General features: G+C 34.0%; 1 long non-coding RNA gene and 1 pseudogene across 1 annotated transcript; one reads left to right on the plus strand and one right to left on the minus strand.

Moving 5' to 3' along the window:
- Positions 1-2,967: 2,967 nt before the first annotated feature.
- Positions 2,968-17,868, minus strand: LOC149217302 (uncharacterized). The gene is made up of 3 exons (XR_016250659.1): positions 17,646-17,868; positions 8,388-8,504; positions 2,968-3,074 (listed from the first exon to the last, which is right to left on the minus strand). It is a non-coding gene; the product is annotated as an uncharacterized LOC149217302 (long non-coding RNA).
- LOC149217303 (uncharacterized) lies at positions 12,883-13,977 on the plus strand (annotated as a pseudogene).
- Positions 17,869-21,388: the final 3,520 nt, after the last annotated feature.

Below are 21,388 nucleotides of genomic sequence, written 5' to 3' on the forward strand. Positions count from 1 at the left end.
GGGAAAAATATATATATTCTATCATTTTTTAGAGGATTATTGGAATGTCTAATTTCTTGTGAAATGTTCTAGTATGTATAGATTCTAGGAGTAATTATCGATGTTATGTGACTTATTGTATTAGTTTTGATGTTATTTTTTAAATTTTTGTGAATATCATTTGAATATTTAATTTTGGAAACATTCTACATGGTACCAATCTCAATTTTTTCAGTTCAACAATTTTACGGTGATCTTGGAATTTTCTTAATGATTCTCTATTGTAGAAATAAAATGATAAAGAATTCTTAATAATCTATTATCTTCCTAAACTTTGATAAACCATATCAATCATAGAAGAGGTTACTCATCATCGTCAACAATGTCATGTACCATATTAATATGGATTTATTTTCCTTTCTAATGTTTAGTGTTCAGCCAATGTATAAGATTTATTTTCTCTGGTCATTGATCATTACACGATTAACCAGTTTATTTCTCTATGAGATTAGTTATGAATATTTTAATATAAGATATTTTAATTTTCTCATCCTAAATATAAATCTATGATATGTTCTCATTTTGTTTTTACATCTCCTATAGAAAGTATTTCACATGTATAACCCTAAATGTTTCCTCTATTCCAATGTTAGAATAATAATGAACTTGTATTCATGCCTCTATATCTATCGAACCTCAATTGTTATAAGATATTTGTCACAGAAAGTGATTTATGCATATACCCGTAGTTTATATTTTACATATAAATCTCGTTGGTTATACCCTGGTAAAGGGTCACATGACTTCTACTAATTACATCATAATAGTCTTTATGTGTGACAACTCGAGGTGAAGAGATCTAGGCACCTAGAAAAGTGAACTCTGAATACCATTCATGCAACTCATACGATGTCACATGAATATCACATGGGGGTACAAAGTTGGGTTCTGTGAGCAACTCGGCTTCAATGAGGTGATCTAATGACACCTGTTGATTCCTCTCAAACTCTAAACCGACCAAAACCATCTTCCTCTCTCCATTTGTTTTTTGCGCCTCTTCTGAAAAAGGCAAGGTGAATGGTTTTGTCATCACACAATTGCCTCGGTTTTCAAAACGACGTGTCACAATGGTTCTCCCTGTAGTCATATAGTTATTGTTCAAAGCTATTATGTAAGTATCTAACTTGTGATATTGGCTACACAATAAAGGATATCTCAGTATGGAATTTTAACTTGCACCTCCTCATACTTGAACACCTAGTTTCAAATCTTCAGAAAGAAATTGAGTTATCACTAGTACAAAACAGCTAATTAGTTACTAAAAAAAAGACTAAATTTTACAAATAAATGACCAATTTTTAGTTGGTGACCAGTAGTAACTAATTTACAGTATCTTATAACGTGACCAATCTTTAGTCATTTTTAGCTTAGTCATTAATTGGTTGTCTCAATTTTATCGTTTAGTAGTATATTTAGTTATAAATTTGGTCATTAATTTAATCCTTTATTTAGTCATTAATTGTCAAAATTAATGACCAAATATACAAATATATTACTATATGATCACCCGAGAAACTCAATTAATGACCAAAGAAATATGACTCAAATGTTAGTCATGTTATAAGATACTGTAAATTAGCTACTAATAGTCACATATATGCAAATTTTAGTCATTGTTTGAAACCAAATAATGACCAAATAAATATGACTAAATTTTTATCATGTTATAAGATATTGAAAATTAGCTACTAATAGTCATATATGTGTAAAATTTGGTTGTCATTTGTAATCACAAATTTATCATTTGCAGTAGTCATTTATCTTTTTTTGGTAGTTTGATATTCATTATATAAATGACTAATTTAGTAGTTTATATTCATTTAATTTATTTTCATTAATAATCATTATAAATGACTAATTTAGTCATATGTTCATTTCATTTGTGTTCATCATTAGTCATTATAAACTACTAATTCAGTAGTTTTAGATTGATTTTATTGGTTCATTATTAATCAACATAAATTAATGAGTATGATTTTGCAATAAAATTTTAAAAATGGCATACAGTGTGCATGTTCATCTAATATAAAAATGCAAAGTTACATATGCTAATTACAATAATAAACAATATCAAGTGCAACTATAAATAATTTCAACCACATAAATTATATTATATGAAATGTCAAGCATTACAATATGAGTTTCCAACTTAATATTGATTGGACTCCAATTTACACATGAAATATTACTTCATCAGTTCAAAACATTATCATTGTGTTGCCAAGGCATTGCAGGTGAATTAACCCACTCCGAAGACTTGACCATTAGTCTCTAGGTGTGTGTCTCATACGGGATATTGGCTCTAAGGGTATCACTAGGCTGGTTCTCATTTCTTTCTCTCTTTTTGCATTTGTCGTTCCAGTGTTATTGTTCTCTTCTTTCTTCAATTCCTGCTTCTTATCATCAGTATTGAGTTCATTTTCTGAAAACAGGAAAAGATATAATGAAAAGTGTAAGACATGAAAGACGATGAACACTAGAACATAAACTAAAGTAGAATATAAAATATTTATACAACAAAATAGAAAATACATTAAACTCCAAACTTCACAATCAACGAATGCATTAAACTCCCTATATACCATGAGAAAAAAAAAAAAAAAAAGTAAATTAGATTAGGTGAAATGTTAAGGAACTACCTCTATTAAAATCATGACCAGAAGAGGGTTATAGTGGCTATGTGATCATTTTTTATGACCTGCAAATGTTTAAATAAGATCAGTCCATTCTTAACTTCACAATAGTTGAAAAAACACAAATCCTATATTTTTTTGAATCAAGAATGTGTTTCAAACCTAATATAAATTATCATGATCGATATGTTATAACAAATTAAGAATAGACCCACAATTCATGGCCACATTTTCATGACATTAAGGAAATAAATGTAAAGGTTGTAAAATTGTAGATATCTAATATTATAACCTCACCTCAAAAGTTATATTTTGATACACATCAACACGTGTTGAGCCAAAAGGATTAGTTCGTTGAACCTTGTGTCTGAATTGTAGCTCGACCACCATCTCCAAAGAGTTCTTGCAAGCAAGTACAATAAATATTAAATTTCCTATAGCAAAAAAACCTATCATGAACTAACCCATGGTTTCCGTAGGTCTACATAGTCAAAAGATAGACTTTCAAATTTCTACATGCCACACTCTCAATATAAACCAATCTCTTGCTTTCTTTATCCTAGAAACCAAGACTACTTTAATGGCAATAAACATGGATACTTGAATGAGACTTGATAGACTTGCAAATATTTTTTCATGAAATTTCTCATAACATTTTTCCACTAGGATTAGGGGCCTCCACTAGACCTTCATAGCCAACACCTGTACATATCCACAACTTCAAAGTTTTACAAAGGCCACAACTTCTCCAAATGGTGCTTGATCAATACCTATCTATTCTAGCCTTGGAATCAATGTTAGACCTTATGAAGCAGATATGAAATCTAAGGCTTCAATATGAAATTTACCATATTGGTTCATGCAATCCACACAACTCTTAAACAACAATTTTAAGTCAGACATAATAGTTCTATTCAAATTTTATTGTTTATATTCCTCTGAAATGACAAAAATAAAGCCCCAAAGCAATAGCATTATGAATGCCAACCATCCTACAAAGTATGTTAGACCTAAATAAGGACGAACATGTAATATTAGACCTGGGTGATTTTACATAATTTAGGATATTATTAGATCTCCCAATAGTTCTTTTATTTAGAAGAGAGGGAAAGAGATATTTATATGCCAAGAAATAGCCATTGATAAAAGAATATCTTAATGCTTGAGAATTATTTTTTGATTCTTATATATTGACTCAAAAAAGATTCTTATTGTAGTCACGAACATATTACTTTAACTTTTCCAAACATATAAAAACACTATTTTATATATTCCATTGAAAGGTAAGGTTGAATTTTACTTTATTATCTAAACTTAAATGGGCATTCAATTGATACTAATTTTAGTTTTAGGAAAAAATTCGTACAATGCTAAGAATTCATTGGAGTCAGGGCCATTCCAGTAACTGTCACGGGATATGATAGATCAAGAAAAAGAAAGTGAAAATTCAAGAATAGCTACTTTTTTGTATCTAACATAATAATGAGAAAGCCATTCTGAAATGTGATCTTGTTGATGATATACCTATCAATGCCAATCTCCAAATTTCTAGAGGATATTTTTATGTTCTCACATCATGTTCATACAATGCTTGCCACAATTGAAGACATGCTTACCTATTTAGTGAGCCAAGAGAAAATTATCAATGGGTTATGAAGCACAAAAGAAACACCTTAGTCATATGCAAACTCATTATGACATATTAGTCACAAATCACTACTATGAAAAATGAGTTTTTTTTATTTCCCAAAACTATCATCAATGTAACGTCTTGGATGGCTAATTTGATGATTAAATTTACCTCAAACTATTTCCATAGTGCCACCTAATAAAGGTTTTCAAATAACAATAATTGGGTAGATTTGATTTATTCTTCAATACACTATTTTCAAAGACAAAATGAGAGGAAAATATTTAAGACCTCTTATCTCTACAAAATAACTACAAGAAACTAGCCTAAGATAACTTGCTAATTACTCTTCCCTTTTAATTGGTGCCTTTACAATCACAAGGGGGTGTACTTAGTGATGGTATGTTGTCAACAACTTAAGAAATGTGTGTAAAAATACAAAGTGATCATCACATGAAATATTTGTCATCGAGATGCATGCAAGGAACCAAGGGCACAGGAAAACTCAGTCAAATAATATGAGGGAGATTCAATTTCATTAGTGAACTACAACTATGAATGATGAAAAGGAAACCAAAATGCACCTTAAATGAATGTAGAATAAAAAAAAGGCATTATGGGCACCCACAACACTGTAAAAGAGCACATTTATTCAATAATGACAATGGAAGAGCTATAAATACATGGCATAATCAAACCTTATCTGTATACTAATCAAAATATTTTTTGCATCATAGTGATGAATATAGCATTGGTTGCATAACTAATAGTGCATGTAGTGAGGGTAGCAATGAAAATGGCTAGAAAAGGATGAATAACAATTATGGGCACCCAAAACACCGAAACAAGACAACTATTCAACCACAAGACTCAAAGAGCTATAAAGACTGATGTCATCTCATTGTTTTGACATCAATATGGTGGAAAGAATTCTTATTATTAGTTCCTTAAATCCAACATAGTTGTTTTTTAGATGGTACACTTGCTATATAGGATGAAAATAGGCTTCTACAATGCTTCACCACTAAAAAATTTTGTTGTTCACTAATAATTATGTACATAAGTTTCTAATTAAAAACCATTACAACACTTCTCCTCTCACCAATTCAAGAAGATACCCAAGTATATGCAATAACATGCTCTAACAACCCTACACTTAGTTGTTGATAGGAATCTATGGAACTCACATCCAAGGGATGCCAATAAACCAAGTTGACTTTTTGAGGTTAGAAACACTGCATGCATATTTCAGATGCTAGTTTCACTCTCTGAATTCATGTAGCCAAGAATAAAAAAACCCATTGACCTCCCTTGAAAGACTATGCCTCATGCACACTTTCAACCAAAATTTTAAATATTAATAAGGTCGACCTAAGTTTTTTAAAAATAGTACAAGTCAAACTGGAGTTAGAGGTCGTAGCATTTGTATAGAAGGTAGTACAAATTGTGTGATAGGAAACAAAGAAGAAAGCCTCTGTGATTGTTGCCTTTGTAAGAAAGGAATGTCTCTTGATGATGGTGTCATAGGTGACAAGAATTCAAAGTTCAAGGGATAAAAGACAAGGGAAGATCTAAAATTTTCCCGAGATTTTGGTACCATCCCTAATGGTATTTATGTACCTATTAACCTAGACTCATTCGTTGAAGCCACTGGATGACCACAAAATGAGTTAAACTAAATGAATATGCCAACCCAGGACTAGAATTGTTGTGGTCAAGAACATAAAATTGAAGTGTTCTTAGCCTTAATTGTGAATTTTTGTTATGATTTTGATGTTTCATGTGAGGAGGCTGGCCCATTACACGTCTATGTCCTAATGCACCTTAACTACTTTGCAGCAAAAACAATGTCTCTGTGGAAGTATCTATTATATTTTAAGACAAAATACCTAATCACAGAAGAGAAGATGGCTAGTGCTCTTCAGACTCCTACATTAAGAAAAATACCATTCTTCCAAACATCCTTCATCTTTACATGCTAAGGAATTGGGGAATAATTTCTCATCAAATTAATTAGATCAAAAAAGGAAATAAGAAGAAAAGAGGTCTACCTTTCTAGGAGGTCATCTCTCCTTCTAACTCATTGTAGATCTATCCATATGAGACAAGGGTCCATGCATCTGCTAATCACTATTACGAAGAGCAAGTTCCAAACCCATTATTTTATCTCTCTCTAAGCTTTCCCACTTCTTCAGGTCACCAAGAAAATAATCAACTTTCCTTGAGTTATCACTTCCTCTACCATGATTCTCCAATCTTGGGCTCATATCCTCCTACAAGTATTCTTCTTCCTCTGAATTTCGCTAAATTCTAGACACCACTCTACTACTTATTATATCGATTTCCTAAGGTGGATGTACATGTGAATGTAGTCCACACAAGGATTTTTGGACCCTGTAATTTCCATAGGCTTCAATTAGAGCACCACGCATTAGTTGATTCCTCCAATCATAGCCATTCCTCGAACCATATTCTACACTCATAGTAGTAGTGTCAAGTTGTCTGAGGTGATCTCCATCAGCTTTCCCACCCCAAGGCCTTTCCACCCATTATCTTTCTCTCATTCTTGTCATTTAACCTTCCAACAATCCTTGATGGAGGAGTCCTTCCAACTCTTATTCTTGATGATGCCAGAGGAGCACTCCTTCCACCAACACTTGATGGAGAAGGATCCCTTCCAATTCCAACTCTTGATGGAGAGGAAACCCTTCCACCTCTTAACCTAGGGAGCAGAGAGGAATTTTTTCCAACTCCCATCCTTGACAAGGGAGAGAGAGGCCTTCCAAGTCTAATCCTTGATGGAGAAACATTGTAATCACTATCACTATAGCTTGTAGCAATCTTCTGTCCATATCCAGGTTCAGGAAAAGCATCTGCACTTTCTAGTCTATGCACCTTCTGCCAATAAGAAATAATAGTTAGTGGTAATGTAGAAAGATATGAAACCTACAAGCCAAAATCAATCCTACATGCATAACATAAAATATCCCACATGAAGTCATGATCTAATGGTGAGGATGGGGCATGTGGGGCTGCCAACCAATATTTGACTATTGAGAGCATGATTATAGAGGTTGGGATGACATACAAAGAAAATAGTACCCAGAAGACTTTGACATAATAGGAACCCCCCTGTTGTAGCAGCTTCACCAACATGCATTTCATAACATTATGAGAATAGAAAAAAAAAATGTAGGCTAGCTACATGGAAATTTGTGGTTTTCCATTCAATGAATTGGACACACTTAGGGGAGCAAGTCAATTGTAAGAAGCTATCATTTAAAAAATAATATACAACACCAACCATCAGCGAAAAAACCAAGTAAATGTGAACACTAATGACACAGAAATCCAAAGATGTTCATCAATCCAAATAACAATAATCAAAATTGTTATTTAAAAAAATGATGAAGTGTATTGTAATGAAAGAAGCTAACAAGACAAAATCCCCAATGAATTTTCAAAAAAATTGCACAAGCGTCAATGGTTTCCAAATAAATGTTCTCACACTCAGACTCAGACTCACTAGACTCAACAAAGACTCACTAGACTCAACAAAGACTTGTCTGGCATGGGACTCAACAAGACTCGATAACTTGGGAATGACTTTGGCCAATGGTGAGTTTCCAGACCAAATCTTAGGAAAGACTCACAAATCTAAGCCAACTCAAACTGCATTGTTCCAAATTACTATAAGAATTAGTTGCAAAACCTAAGTTAGATTCAACAAGGTTAGAACTGTGAAAAAATGTAAATAAACATTGATGTGCAACATATAGAGAGCTAATTTCTAAAGACACGTAAATGATCATGATCATCTTAACCTAGCAAAAAGAATCTTACAGATATATAGATCGTTGGTCACCATTAGGTGTAAACTTCAATCTGCACATTATCTCAACAATTGGGCTACATATCATAGAAGAATATCGTATGTTCTTGAAATAAAATTTAACAATTACCCAAGAAAATTATAAAGTACATGCTTAAAATAAAAGTAAATGTTAACTAGAAATCACCTACAGAATTATATTTTGGCTGAGTGTTGTTTATCTAAAAAAAAAAAGGGTAGAAAAATAACATACATTTAGTCTTTGGGAATCTTTAGGCCGCCTTTTTGGACTTTCATGTATACATCTGCCAAATATCTTTGGTTCCAGACTTGATGAATCCTCATTTATTTATGAATTTGACACCTTTACCTGCCATTTGGACCATGTACACATTTAACAACAACAGTTAATTTTCTTCACATCCTTACATTATCATAAAGCCCCCAAATTTAGCACAGAGGAATTAACATATTATGTTATTATTGTTAACCAAGATTTAAGCATGAGATATACATCTCCAAATCAGTAACAAAGTACCAACAACACTCTTCCTTAAACATCCCCTTCACAATACCGGTGCCATAGTTTTCGGTATGTTAATTCCAAATCATGAACAAAATTATGTCCATCAGAAAGCTTGAACTTTAGCATCCGTTCCCAAAGACACATCCTTAGAGATGAGAGAAGAGGAATGTTAGAAGCTAACTCCAATGCCTTGCTGACATACTCATCTTCAGTTTGAACAATTAAATTTGTCAAACCTAGAAAAACACAGGTGAAGCTTGCAGTTAAAACTTCCATGCTATTTCACAAATAATCAGCAGACTCGTGCAATTTATTAGTTCTGCAAAAAAACACAAACAAGCAAAGGGAAAGTAGTATTTTCTACATACAAACTTACAAAAATGGAACATGAAAAACATCCACTTATAGCAACTAAATTAAACAACAGAATCCAATAAAATAGATTACACTGGACAACACTTTTGCAGGTTTGTTTCTAACAATAGAAACACATGCTCAATCCTAGATTTTGATTGTAAAGCAAGGATTCTCTGATAAGTTTGTTGCGGTATCGGTCTTTACACTACTCTTCTCTTATAAGTGATTGTTTGGTTAAAAGAACAAAATATTTAGTCTCTAGATATTTGGATTTTAATTTTAGAAAGTCTTCAATGGCAAATGAAACTTTGATATGTGATCTAGTATGCACATGACTTTTGTTATGGTTCATAGAATGTCGTTAAATTAGGTGGAATATCCTAGAAATGCAAGGGTATTGCATGGGTGTATTCTTTATTTTTAAAAACCTTGTTGGGAAAGTTGTAGTGTGTTTCAGATTTTTCTAGTACAATTTGAATTATTTGATGACATTTTCTTGTCGATATGTTAAAAGAAAAACATTTTTTATTTACATGTTTGGAAAGTGCAGATGATTTTCCTAAACCTGGATATGGACAGAAGACTGCTACAAGCTATAGTGATAACGATTTCAATGTTTCTCCATCAAGGATTAGACTTGGAAGGCCTCTCTCCCTTGTCAAGGACGAGAGTTAGAAAACATTCCTCTTTGGTCTCTAGGTTAAGAGGTGGAAGGGTTTCCTCTCCACCAAGAGTTGGAATTGGAAGGGATCCTTCTCCATCAAGTGTTGAATGAAGGAGTGCTCCTCTAGCATCATCAAGAATTGGAGTTGGAAGGAATCCTTCTCCATCAAGGATTGTTGGAAGGCTGAATGACAGGAATGTAGAGCAGGATAGGAGGTGGGAAAGGCCTTGGCGTGGGAAAGGTGATGGAGATCACCTCAGGAAACTTGATACTGCTACTATGAGTGTAGTATATGGTTTGAGGAATGGATATGATTTGAGGCATCAAGTAATGCATGGTGCTCTAATTGATGCCTGTGGAAATTACGGGGTACAAAGATCGTCATGTGGACTACCTTCACATGTACATCCACTTCAGGAAATCGATATAATAAGCAGTAGAATGGTGTCTAGAAACTAGCGAAATTCAGAGGAAGAAGGATACTTGTGAGAGGATATGAGACCAATATTGGAGAATCATGGTAGAGGAAGTGATAACTCAATTAAAGATAATTATTTTTCAGATGACCTAAAGAAGTTAGGCATAGAAATAGAGAAAATAATGGGTCTATAACCTACTCTTCCTAATAGTGATTAGCATATGCATGGACCCTTGTCTCATATGGATAGACCTATGATGAGTTAGAAGGAGAGATGACCTCCTAGAAGGGTATGCTTCTTTTCTCCGTGTTGTCTTTTTTTATCTAATTAGTTCGATGACAAATTATTCCCAATTCCTTTCTTCCTTCTTGCTTTTTTAGTGATTTCCTTAGCATGTAAAGATGAAGGATGTTTGGGAGAATGATATTTTTCTTAATGTAGGAGTCTAAAGAGCACTAGCCATCTTCTCTTTTTCAATCAGGAATTTTTTCTTAAAATATCATAGATACTTCCACTGAGGCATCATCTTTGTGGCAAAGTAGTCAAGTTTCATTAGGACATAGATGTGTAATGGTTCAGCCTCCTTACCTAAAACATCAAAATCATAACACAAATTCACAATCAAGGTTGAGAACACTTAAATTTTATGTTCCTGGCCACAACACTTCCAGTTTTGGCTTAGCATATTCATTAAATTTAACTCATTTTGTTGGTCACCTTATGGCTTCAGCGAATGACTCTAGGTTAATAGGTACACAAATACCATTAGGAATGTTACCAAAATCTCGGGCAAATTTTGGATCTTTCCTTGGCTCTGATCCATCCCATGGATTTTTTAGTAGCCATCTACTAATCCTCTTACCACATAAGCTTCATTTGGATCCCCTAATGACGGCAATAGCGTCCACTTGAAATGTTGGGACATTTATACATTCTAACACAATTCATATGCATAGCGTATAACACAATTATGGCTAACAGTAAAAATCTACATACGAAAATCATACTACTTTGTCACTGGGTTTGATTGGCAAATCCTCATACAATGTATATGACAAATAACATAGGCTTGGAAGGGAAATATTTGATGATTCCCCTGAGTCCTCATTTGGGTTTGAGAAGGATGGTGTGATGCCTACACAGTATACAGTCTGTTCTAGTTTTTTTATCTGAATGTTTCGGATGAATCTTTGTTTGACACTAACTTTCAAATAATCTTCATGACCAAATGCCAATGTAAAATAACAAAGTTGCAGCCACTGCAGAGGCAAGGAGGTGAAGGATAGAGCTCAAAAGAGGAAAATATCCCTAGTTAAGGTAGGATTATATCTTTTATAAAAGTTGCAACCGTGCTGGTTACACGCTCTAGCTATTGGATTTTAAAGAATGAGGACTTTTGTTTTTTTTTTCGTGCCTGGAAAAGCATTCTAAAGTGTATCAATTTTTGGATCTATGTAAGCTCAATTTTATATTATTTCTACATTCCTTAATCTAAGTTTTGTTAAAGGATTCACTTCAATTTTTTTAAGTTTCTATCAATAGTCCAAAGATAATTCTACTATAAATACAAGAAATGTGGTTGGTTTGCCTAAATCTCTTGGTTTTAATGCCAAAGACAATGTTGAATCTTGGTTTAAAATTTAAATGCTAAAGGCAATGCAATGTGAAAATATCTAATAAGGAAATTCGGTTGACAATGAAAAGATAGATCTGGAATAAGCATCATACAGAATTAATGCAAATATTTTGGTTTAAATGTTAAAGACAATGTAATGTTAAGGGCTTTGTGTCCATATATAATCTAATAAGGAAACATAGTTGATAATGAAAACAATATATATAGAATGACCAGCGTGCAGAGACAACAATGGTGCTTTTCATCATAAGGAATCCAATAAAAATTCTAGAATTAGTGCTTTGCATCGTAAGGAATCTGGTAGAAATTCTACGCTACAGTTATATGGACAGAGTCCAGAAGGAAATACTCACCAGCTGTCTTTGACTATGTAATTACCAGCTCTCTATATAGCTAGGGCTATCTAATTACCATTGTAGTTTGACTTGCCTGAAACTCAGAAAAAGTTTGGAAACCCAATTATATTAGATATAATATATTCAAATTCTTTCAAAATAGTGGGAGACATTAAATTTGGCAAGGTTTCAAGTTTTTTCAAGTGGTATACTTATTGGCAAGGTTTCTAGTTTTTTTAAATAGACATATTCAAAAGATTTCAAGGGAGTTTTTAACTTCTCTTTGAGTTTCTAAATTGAAGGGGGAAGGACCAGCATCGTATGTAATCCAGTAGAAATTGTAGGTTACTGTTATATGGACAGAATACAGATAGAAAGACTCACCAACTGTCTTTGACTATGTAATTACTAGCTCTTTATATAGTTGAGGCTATCTAATTACCACTGTAGTTTGACAGTCCATTTCTCTTTCTGTGAAAGGTTACATTAAATTTTCTCTCAAGACAGCAATCCCCATTTCCTTTTGTTACAATATATAGCATTGACATTACCCTCTGAGGTTGGAGTAGGGAAAGTTTCTCCACCTAATTTGTTATGTCTTTTTCTGGAATCTTAAGAGTCAAGTGTGTGTTGTTTTAACCATTCCTTGCAAAATAATGAATGGCAACCTCTGGTTTCTCCCTTCGTAAATTTTTGCATTCTGTAGTCTATGTTTGATCATTGTTTGTTCATTCTCCGCTGGTATTTGAAATGTTCTTCATAATGTATCTGAGGCTTCCCAAGACAATAATTCCTCTATGGTTTTTTATGGATGTTTCAAAGGACTTCGTTGACAAATCCAAAATCTCAGACTATGACGATGGAAATGTTATCATCTCAATGGTTGTCATCTTTGGTATGCTTCAAATTCATCTATATTCTTATTCGAGCTTTCACATAAGATGGAGAGTCATTGACATCAAGATGACTAGCATTTCTTGTTTTTACAGAGCATGGATGATCCTGCACTTTTAAGGCAATAGAGCACTTTGTCTAATCCAACTCTAGAGCAATTACCAGTATCGATGGACTATCAGCCCCATGAGAATTTTTACTAGGGTGAATCCTTTCAGTCATTCAACCCCATGGAGAATATCAAAATTCACTCAACAGCATGCCCGGAATATAATTCGGGTGTCAGGTTTTCATAAGTTCTAATAGGTTACGAGAGGCCTGTGAAAATTCCAAAGGTTAATAATTGGGAGTCAACTTCATCTCAATTGTCATTCTCCTCTGTCTACTTGCAAAATTCTGTGCAGAATGTTCAAGTTCAGCAACAACACTGTTTACCCCACCAGCTTGAAAGTTATATTACGAGTCTCCCACAAAGTGAAAGATGACATATATGAAACAGCGGCACCAAGAACCCCCACTATGCAGGGAGAGATCATGGTTTCCAAGGGATCTGCTGGACAGAAGAGTTGTATTTCCCATTCTGGCATTAACCATGGTCTAGATACATTTAATTTGTCTGCAGGAGGAGAATTGTTTTCAACACAATGCTTTTTCATGGGAAGTAATTTCCTAGATGCGAAAATATCTACTTCAATAATGAATCCTCCAGTGCCAGCAAAGACATCAGGTCATACTACATAGTCAGGATCACATTATGAATGAACCAAAAAGATGCGAGAGATTGACCCAGATATTCATAGCTCTTTCGGCTCTTATCCTTGGGTTAAAGAAGGTAATCCTATTGAGATGTACATTGAATAATTTTGGGTCTGAAATTCAAGAGCCCATCTGCAATGACTATCATTTGGCACAGAACTGGAATTTTCCATTCTGCAATGACTATCATTCTCCACAAACCTGGAAATTTCCATTCTACAATGACCAGAGGAAAATATTAAGCACCATGCACTAGTCAATGATTGGCTCACTGCCTCTGGGTCTTGTCTATTGGATGAGAATAAAGTGATATTCAATGGACAAGATGAAAAGACAATAAGCCAATCATTAACCAGAGATTGCAAAATAAGAGCACTAAAAAAGCATTATAAGTTGGTTTTCCAATTTGGGTTTCCGGGGTAAACAATGTCTTTGTGTAAGGGCTTCTTTGTGGTTTTGGGGTGATTTCTATGTGTGAAATGCTTCACTTAGCCTTGTTAATGGATTCAATGATGAATGTCACTATGGTAATGCTAAATACTATGTATGGCTTATTGGTGTTCTTAAGTACAGTTAGTGTACTACTTGTAGTTGAATTGATGGTTAAAATGAAGAATTTCCAACTATATTTCTGATAGCGTCACTCATAAACTATTTTTCCTATTAACCGACTAAAATACAACAACTATATAATGATTGTTGTCCATTTCGTGTTGAATTGAGTTCAGCCACAATTAGAATCTTCAGGCTGCAATTTTCAATTTAAGTTTCTAATTATACATATGAAGTACAAAAGTTCGGTGATGTTGAAGCCATTACAAGTTAAACCATTAATTAATCATGATTGAATAAGCTTGAGATTGTACATAGTACATAGATCCACAATTTAGTTATAGTGCTCAAAAATCATTGAAGATCATGGAGAAACTGACCAGGAGAAAAGCATTGGCTAAGGGTCAAGTTTTTTGAAAAAGAAGTTGATATGAACACGAAAATCGACTCAGCGAGTGAAGTGTATATGCTTAGAAGAAAATTGACTTAGAAAGTTTAGTCGAAAATTGACTTAGAAATTTTATAAGAAAATCGACTCAACAAGTGAAGTCAAAATTCTTATGAGGAAATTGACTTAGCAAGGTGAACTCAATTTTATAAGGAGTAAGGACAGAAATGGACTCAACAATATGAATTTCGAAAGTGAAATCAACTCAACAGAGAGGTTGAAGCAATTTCCCGAGCCTTTCTCTCATGTCTCCAAGAGAAGTTGTAAGGGCTAAAACAACCATGATTTCACTAGCTACATATATATCAAAACTAGTTTTTCTCACCATTCCTTTCTCATATGGTCCTTGACCAACTGTAATTTTCCTTAAGAACCAATCCTTCACATCTATAACTCTTCTCCAAGTAATGGATCCGGATCTATGTCAAACCTAGAAAATTTGTTTACATCTTTGGGAGTGAGATCATCAGGATAATCCCTATGAATGTCCAATTTCTCTAGATGTTTCTTCATGATTTTTGCAAAAGTTTGTTCTCTTTCTTTGTTTATGGGGCATACTCAATCAAATAGTGTAATGTCTGATTGGGTTGCGTCATGAAAAATGCTGTAACAATATCAGCTGCAAGAAGATTGTTTGCAGCTATAATAGCATGAATATCTCCTATCAAGTGGAAGTTGAATTAATCCATTGGAATTACTTGACTGTATCCCCCCCTGCATCTCTTCCTTTTATTCCAAAGGTTGGTCCTTGACTCAATTGACAGAGGCATGTCACAACCTGCATCAAATAAGGTCAGTGTTTTCAGTGCATACCATATCAAAGAAACAGACTAAGTAGAGGAGAAAGACTCATCCGTAACCAAGAGATTACCCAGAAAATTCTTGGAATTTGGTGCACATCCAGTGGCCGTAACTCTGTCCAAGAAGATGGGGAGTCTGTGCCATTGAATGTGCACCCAGTCGAGTCCTGTCAAGTCCAGTTTTTCTCTTTCAATGAATTACACATGCACAGGAAATTGAATTTTGATAATGACCATTGACCAACCTACAGAATTGGCCCTGGAAACAAGATATGGCAACTTTGTCCTCTTCATTCCTCCTTGGACTGAGGAATGCAATGCAATGATAAAATGCATAGAGAACACTTCACAAAAGAAAGGCCACCAATGCAACAGCTCGAACTTATAAAAAGATGACTCCATGATGTTGTGAATGTCAATTCGTTGTTTTCAGTGATTGGTTGCAACTTGCAAGATCTCAATACTTGAAGTCTTGAAGAAATGAAAGTATTCATCAATTAACAGCGAGATCTAAGAATTTAGACTTTTCTGTTTATGTTCTTCCAAATAATTAATCATTGACCCAATGAAAAGACTATTAATTTTGATGCCCTTTAGATTCCCTCTTTTAGTTCAGTATACTACTGGGTTTTACATATCAATAAAATAAATAAAACCACTAAGTAATGTGGACTGTTCACAGATCAGCCAACCAAAAGCATTCCATTCAATCAATTTGTTCAGCCAAAGACTTTGCCTGTATGTGATGAAAAGATAAGTTCAAAAAGGTGACCTTTTGGCCCAAGTAGGTACCAAGGGCTTGACATAGGCCAACATTTGTGGTGGACTTTCCTTCCCCTAAAGGAGTTGGAGTAATTCCTCCAACCATCACATAGAATCCATCCGGGGAATGTTGTAGCTCCTCTACCACACACACTCAAAAGAACCTGCAAATCCAATCTAATAAGATACAATGGAACCATATTCAGCTGAACGTATGCATAATAGGCTATGGATCTACATCTAGAATGAAAATTAATGGCATCAATCCATTTATATGGTTGATGATGATGAAATGAGATAGGGGTGTTTCAGGGAGGAAATTAAAGCAACAAAAAGGAGTTGAAAATAAAGCAAGTGATCATACATTTTCCTTGTGTCTTCCATACAACTCGTAATGGTGGGATTGAAGTCCAAGCTCATGTGCAATGGCCGATATGTGATGAGGTTATGTTTCCAAAGAGAAATGGACCTACACATGGAATCAACTAGCGGCCAGTTGAAAAAATAAACTAGCGAAGGAAATCATATCAACTAGAAGGGGAGTCAATCATTTGTTCGGTTGAATGAATCCACCCACTCCAAAAACAAATTCAAAATTTTGAGTGAGCATTCAGGCCAGGAAAGAAGACACTCCAAAAATAGCAGGAGCAATCGGCTTTACAACCCTTCTTATTCCTGCACCTCTCTTAGTGGCTTTTCTCGGAACTTGTTCCACTGAAGCTTGTCCAGAAATTGTGTGCTTGAACGTGAACTTGTTTTGATTTCACACGAGGTTGGTAAACTCTACTACGCAGTTTTCACATCCATTCCCCATGCAATTCACCCTTATATCAAAAATCCCATCGTTATCTGGTCCCAACTACAATATGATCAAGTCCCTCTCCTACCTTACTTCACAACCTTCTCGACGTTGAATCCTTGGAAGTTCTTGTTTAAATCAAAACCTGCCCCTTTATGCTGTAATACATCAAATACGAAATTCTAAAAATCCTCAAACCATTACCTGAAGAAAATAAAATCCCTAGCTTTATTTACTAAATTCATAACATGTAAAGCAAAATGAGTTTACAAGGAGGGGATAAAATGGAAAAAACCAAATCACATCTCTTCAAAACCGAAACAAAATTGAGTCACAAAGAAAGAACTCTGTCTTACAATGTAGCACCAACCAAACCCTCTCATTTCATAAAAACTGTACCCATATCTACTGGGGGTGAATGATAGCAAGAAAGTTGAAAATTCAAGTCCAAATATCATTATAATCTAATTAAGCACCCAGAAAACTCCATATTCACAACAACCCATCCATGGCACCAGAGAAAGAATTATGAGATAAAATGATAAAATAATAAAATAGCATACCTGTAGGAACAGATTAAATGGCTTCAGAGGTGCGAAGGGATTAAAGCTGGAGAGGTTGCAAGAAGGGAGAAATTCAATATCAGTTACAGCAGAATGCTCACAAATATGTAAATTTCACACGATCTGGATCGACAGTGATCGATCCTTCGTCATAAATTGTTTGGGAATTAAAATTTGGTGTTGTCTCATTGTTGCTCCTCCACGCTTCGTCCGTTCCTCCATCGCTCCCTCCCTCCACAAACACAAATATGTGATAATCATGAGTTTATATGTCTATGCAATTGGAATTGTTTACTAACCCATATCTTGGATTAATTTTGTTTCTCTACTTATGTACATGTCATTCAATGTATTACGCTTGTCAATTCATTATATATATAATTTTTTAGAAGAGCATAATATTTTAAATGGTCAATTTTTTTTATCAGTTGTAAATGAGATTTTTTTTCAAAATTGTGTAGTTACTCTGAAGTAGTGGTGAAATGTGTAATTTTATTTATAAGGATTATATTGAATGGTTTTGTTATCTGTGCTAGCATAAGTCAATTAAATCTCATCTTGTGTTTTTTAAATTTAGAAAAAAAGAATTGAGAGTTAGCTTAAGTGGTCATGAGTTAGATGTGAGGCCTATTGTCTTTCGCTCAAAGTTAGGGACATCACAAATTCAACTTTTTTTATCCCTTCAAGATTATGCTATGTAATTAAGATTAACAATTTACCCCATTTAACATTCAGGAGTCAAGGAGAAGTTCCCTTTTAATCCCTTCAAGGTCAGGCTATGTATTTAAAACTAACAATTTACCCCATTTAACATCCATGGATCATGGAGAAGTTCCCTTTTGATCCCTTCAAGATTAGGCTATGTAATTAAGACTAACATTTTACGACATTTAACGTCCATGGATTATGGAGAAGTTTTTGGAAGGTTTCCTCTAGATTTACATGGAAAAAGAAGTTATATTTTTTATCATAAAAAATAATAAACAATACTATCTTTGAGGTTTAGGTATTTTTTTCCCAATTGGATCTAGTCTGGTAGTTATGGAGGAGAAATGTGTCATCCTCAGTAGATTCAAATCCCAATGGTTTACTCTCCATGAATTATGGTGACATACTCAAATTGGCTAATTAGTTACAATTTTACTATTGTGACACTGCTCCGGACCAAGTTATCTCTTAATGGTCCTGATTTGGTTATTTCCCCAAAGATTGGTGTCAGACTTGAGTCAACTTAGCCCTCGAGGAGTTTGGTAAAGAGGAACTAAAAGACCGGTATAGTGGCAGTGGGAGAAATACCTCAACTCCAACATAAACAAAGGGGAGATAAACTTATAACCTAAAAATATATACTTTCAAGTTTCAACCATTTTACCATAAGAGAATACCAATGATATTAGGAGAAGAGTGGCTCACTTGCATGAATTAGTTTTCGCCGATCTTTTTTTCCATCTCATTGGATATCAAAATGAAATGTTTGTGATGATAATATGGTAATGTTTCCAAGTTTGAGAAATAAATAGTAAGAACCAGACCTGAGCTAAGAAATACGATAACCAAAATGTGTCGTGGATTGTCAATCCATCGTCATGACCCTCTTGATCTAAAGTGTTGTACAATCTATCTATCCACATAGTAGAATCTCCTTCCCTTCCTGATACTTCAAGTCCAATATGGCCCAAAGCAATGATTGAGAGCTATCCTTCCTTGAAGAGATCCCATATCTCCTACATGATATCTTTGCAAAATTTATTAATGAAATTACTGTTGTGGTGGGAAAAATATGTTCTACCTAAAGGCCTTAAAGTCCAGTAGGCTATAAGGAAATTTTTTACAAAAAATGCTTTTGCTAGTCTAAGTGACGAATTGTGCAGGGACCCAAAAGCGACAGAAAATAATGTGGGCATGGATTTTGGAGGGTTCATATAACATGTATTTGCATAACTACAGATGGGTATCACTGGTGTAATGTATCTCAATAATGTTATATGGAGCTTGCAAGAAAGAATTCGATCAGGTGTAAAAATTGTGTAGGTCCTAGGGTTTTTTGAAAAAGTCCATGTATCGTCTCGGTCACTGCATTTTATGCCCTTCAAAAACAAAGCATTTTGATGGAAAATTTTATGTTGTGAGATGGTTTCAGGCAAGACGTTAAGTAGTTGGACGAGCCCTAGATCTAAGTGGCACCAGTGCTTCCCACAATTCCATTGTCTGAAATTTGATGATGCCTTAAAATCATTTACCACTCTTTCTGTTGCAAAAGCTTTTAAAATTTGCCTCTTTTTTGTTGCAAAATCTTTTAAAATTAGTTACCGCTAAATATATTGCAAAATCTTTCGGAATTGCAGTTGGGTTTTATATGTGGAGTAAACATACTCGAAGAACCTTTTATGAAGTGATTGACGAATGGTTTCCATGTGTTAATTATGATAATATGGAATGACAAAAAGCGAGCAAGGAGATTGGCTGGGTTGAACAGAGAAAATTCCTTTATTTAAAATAAAAATAAAAATTAAATAAGGTAATAATATATATATATATATATATATATAGAGAGAGAGAGAGAGAGAGAGAGAGAGAGAGAGAGAGATAAGGTTTTAATAAAAATAAACACGATATTAAGTTGTATATAAATTATTTAATATGTAAAATCTAAGTTTTAATCAATCTAATTAGTGGTTTTATGCAATGATATTTATGTGTGTCAAAGAGTATAACGATTTTTTATGCATCCACCATTTTTCATATATTGAGACAAATTAAAAGACTCAACATTGAAATCATGTCAAGGTTTCTTCTTATTTCAACATAAACACATAAATGTATGATAACATAACCCCTCCTAAAACTTTTGACAATTATTATTTTTTTGAACTAAGCTTCCACCTATCACAATGAGGCCAATTGCCCATATTTAACATTATGAAATGTTATGAACAATGGAGAAATTTCTATTGGGGCCTTTATCTTCACTAATATTACCACATTTTGCACACTAGGAATAATTCTCAAAGCCTTTACCAATGGACATGAAAAGGGCCTTAGACTAAGAATTTGGGCATCATTACTATTCTTTGCATAATAAAAATTAGTATGAGGTAAGGAGAAGAAGGTATTTACTTCTAAAATGATGCTTCTCATGCTCAAGGGCCATGAATTTGACATTGAACAACCACATAGATCATATCTAAATAATCTTAGGGATAATATGGGATGTCAGTTCTATTAGGAATTTTTTCACACCATGTATAGGAGTCAAAGAATGTACCATGGGTAGGGGAGTTAATCAAGGGCATTACGTCTTAGAAGACATTTTTCGTTCTCAAGGGCTATGAGCTAGACCTAAAAACCACATAGATCTTCTTTAATGAATATTTGGTCTGAAGTTAGTATATGGGAACCATAAGAGGTATTTATCACCATGTATGGGAGTTAGTGTCTATGTTATGATTAGGAGAGGAAAGCTATGGCCTTAGTTCCTAAATTAATCTTTCTTATGCTCAACTTCCATGAACAAGACCTCTATCTGGGATTATGGGCATTTAGTATGTTTTACTTAATAAGAATGGATCTCATGACCTTTACTATGGCCAAGGAAGGAAAATTTATAAAAGGGACTTAAGTCCTAAATAATTAGCGGCCATTAAAAAGGCTTCAAACCACCACATTAATTATATTCTCGAAGGGATATTCTTTGGCCTCTAGGAGGGATGTCTCTTCTATTAAAAGGTTTTGCACACCATGAT

This window comes from Pinus tabuliformis, chromosome 1_1 (assembly GCF_031772625.1).
Source record: "Pinus tabuliformis cultivar Carrire ecotype Pingquan chromosome 1_1, CPIR1, whole genome shotgun sequence".
Classification (NCBI taxonomy): domain Eukaryota; kingdom Viridiplantae; phylum Streptophyta; class Pinopsida; order Pinales; family Pinaceae; genus Pinus; species Pinus tabuliformis.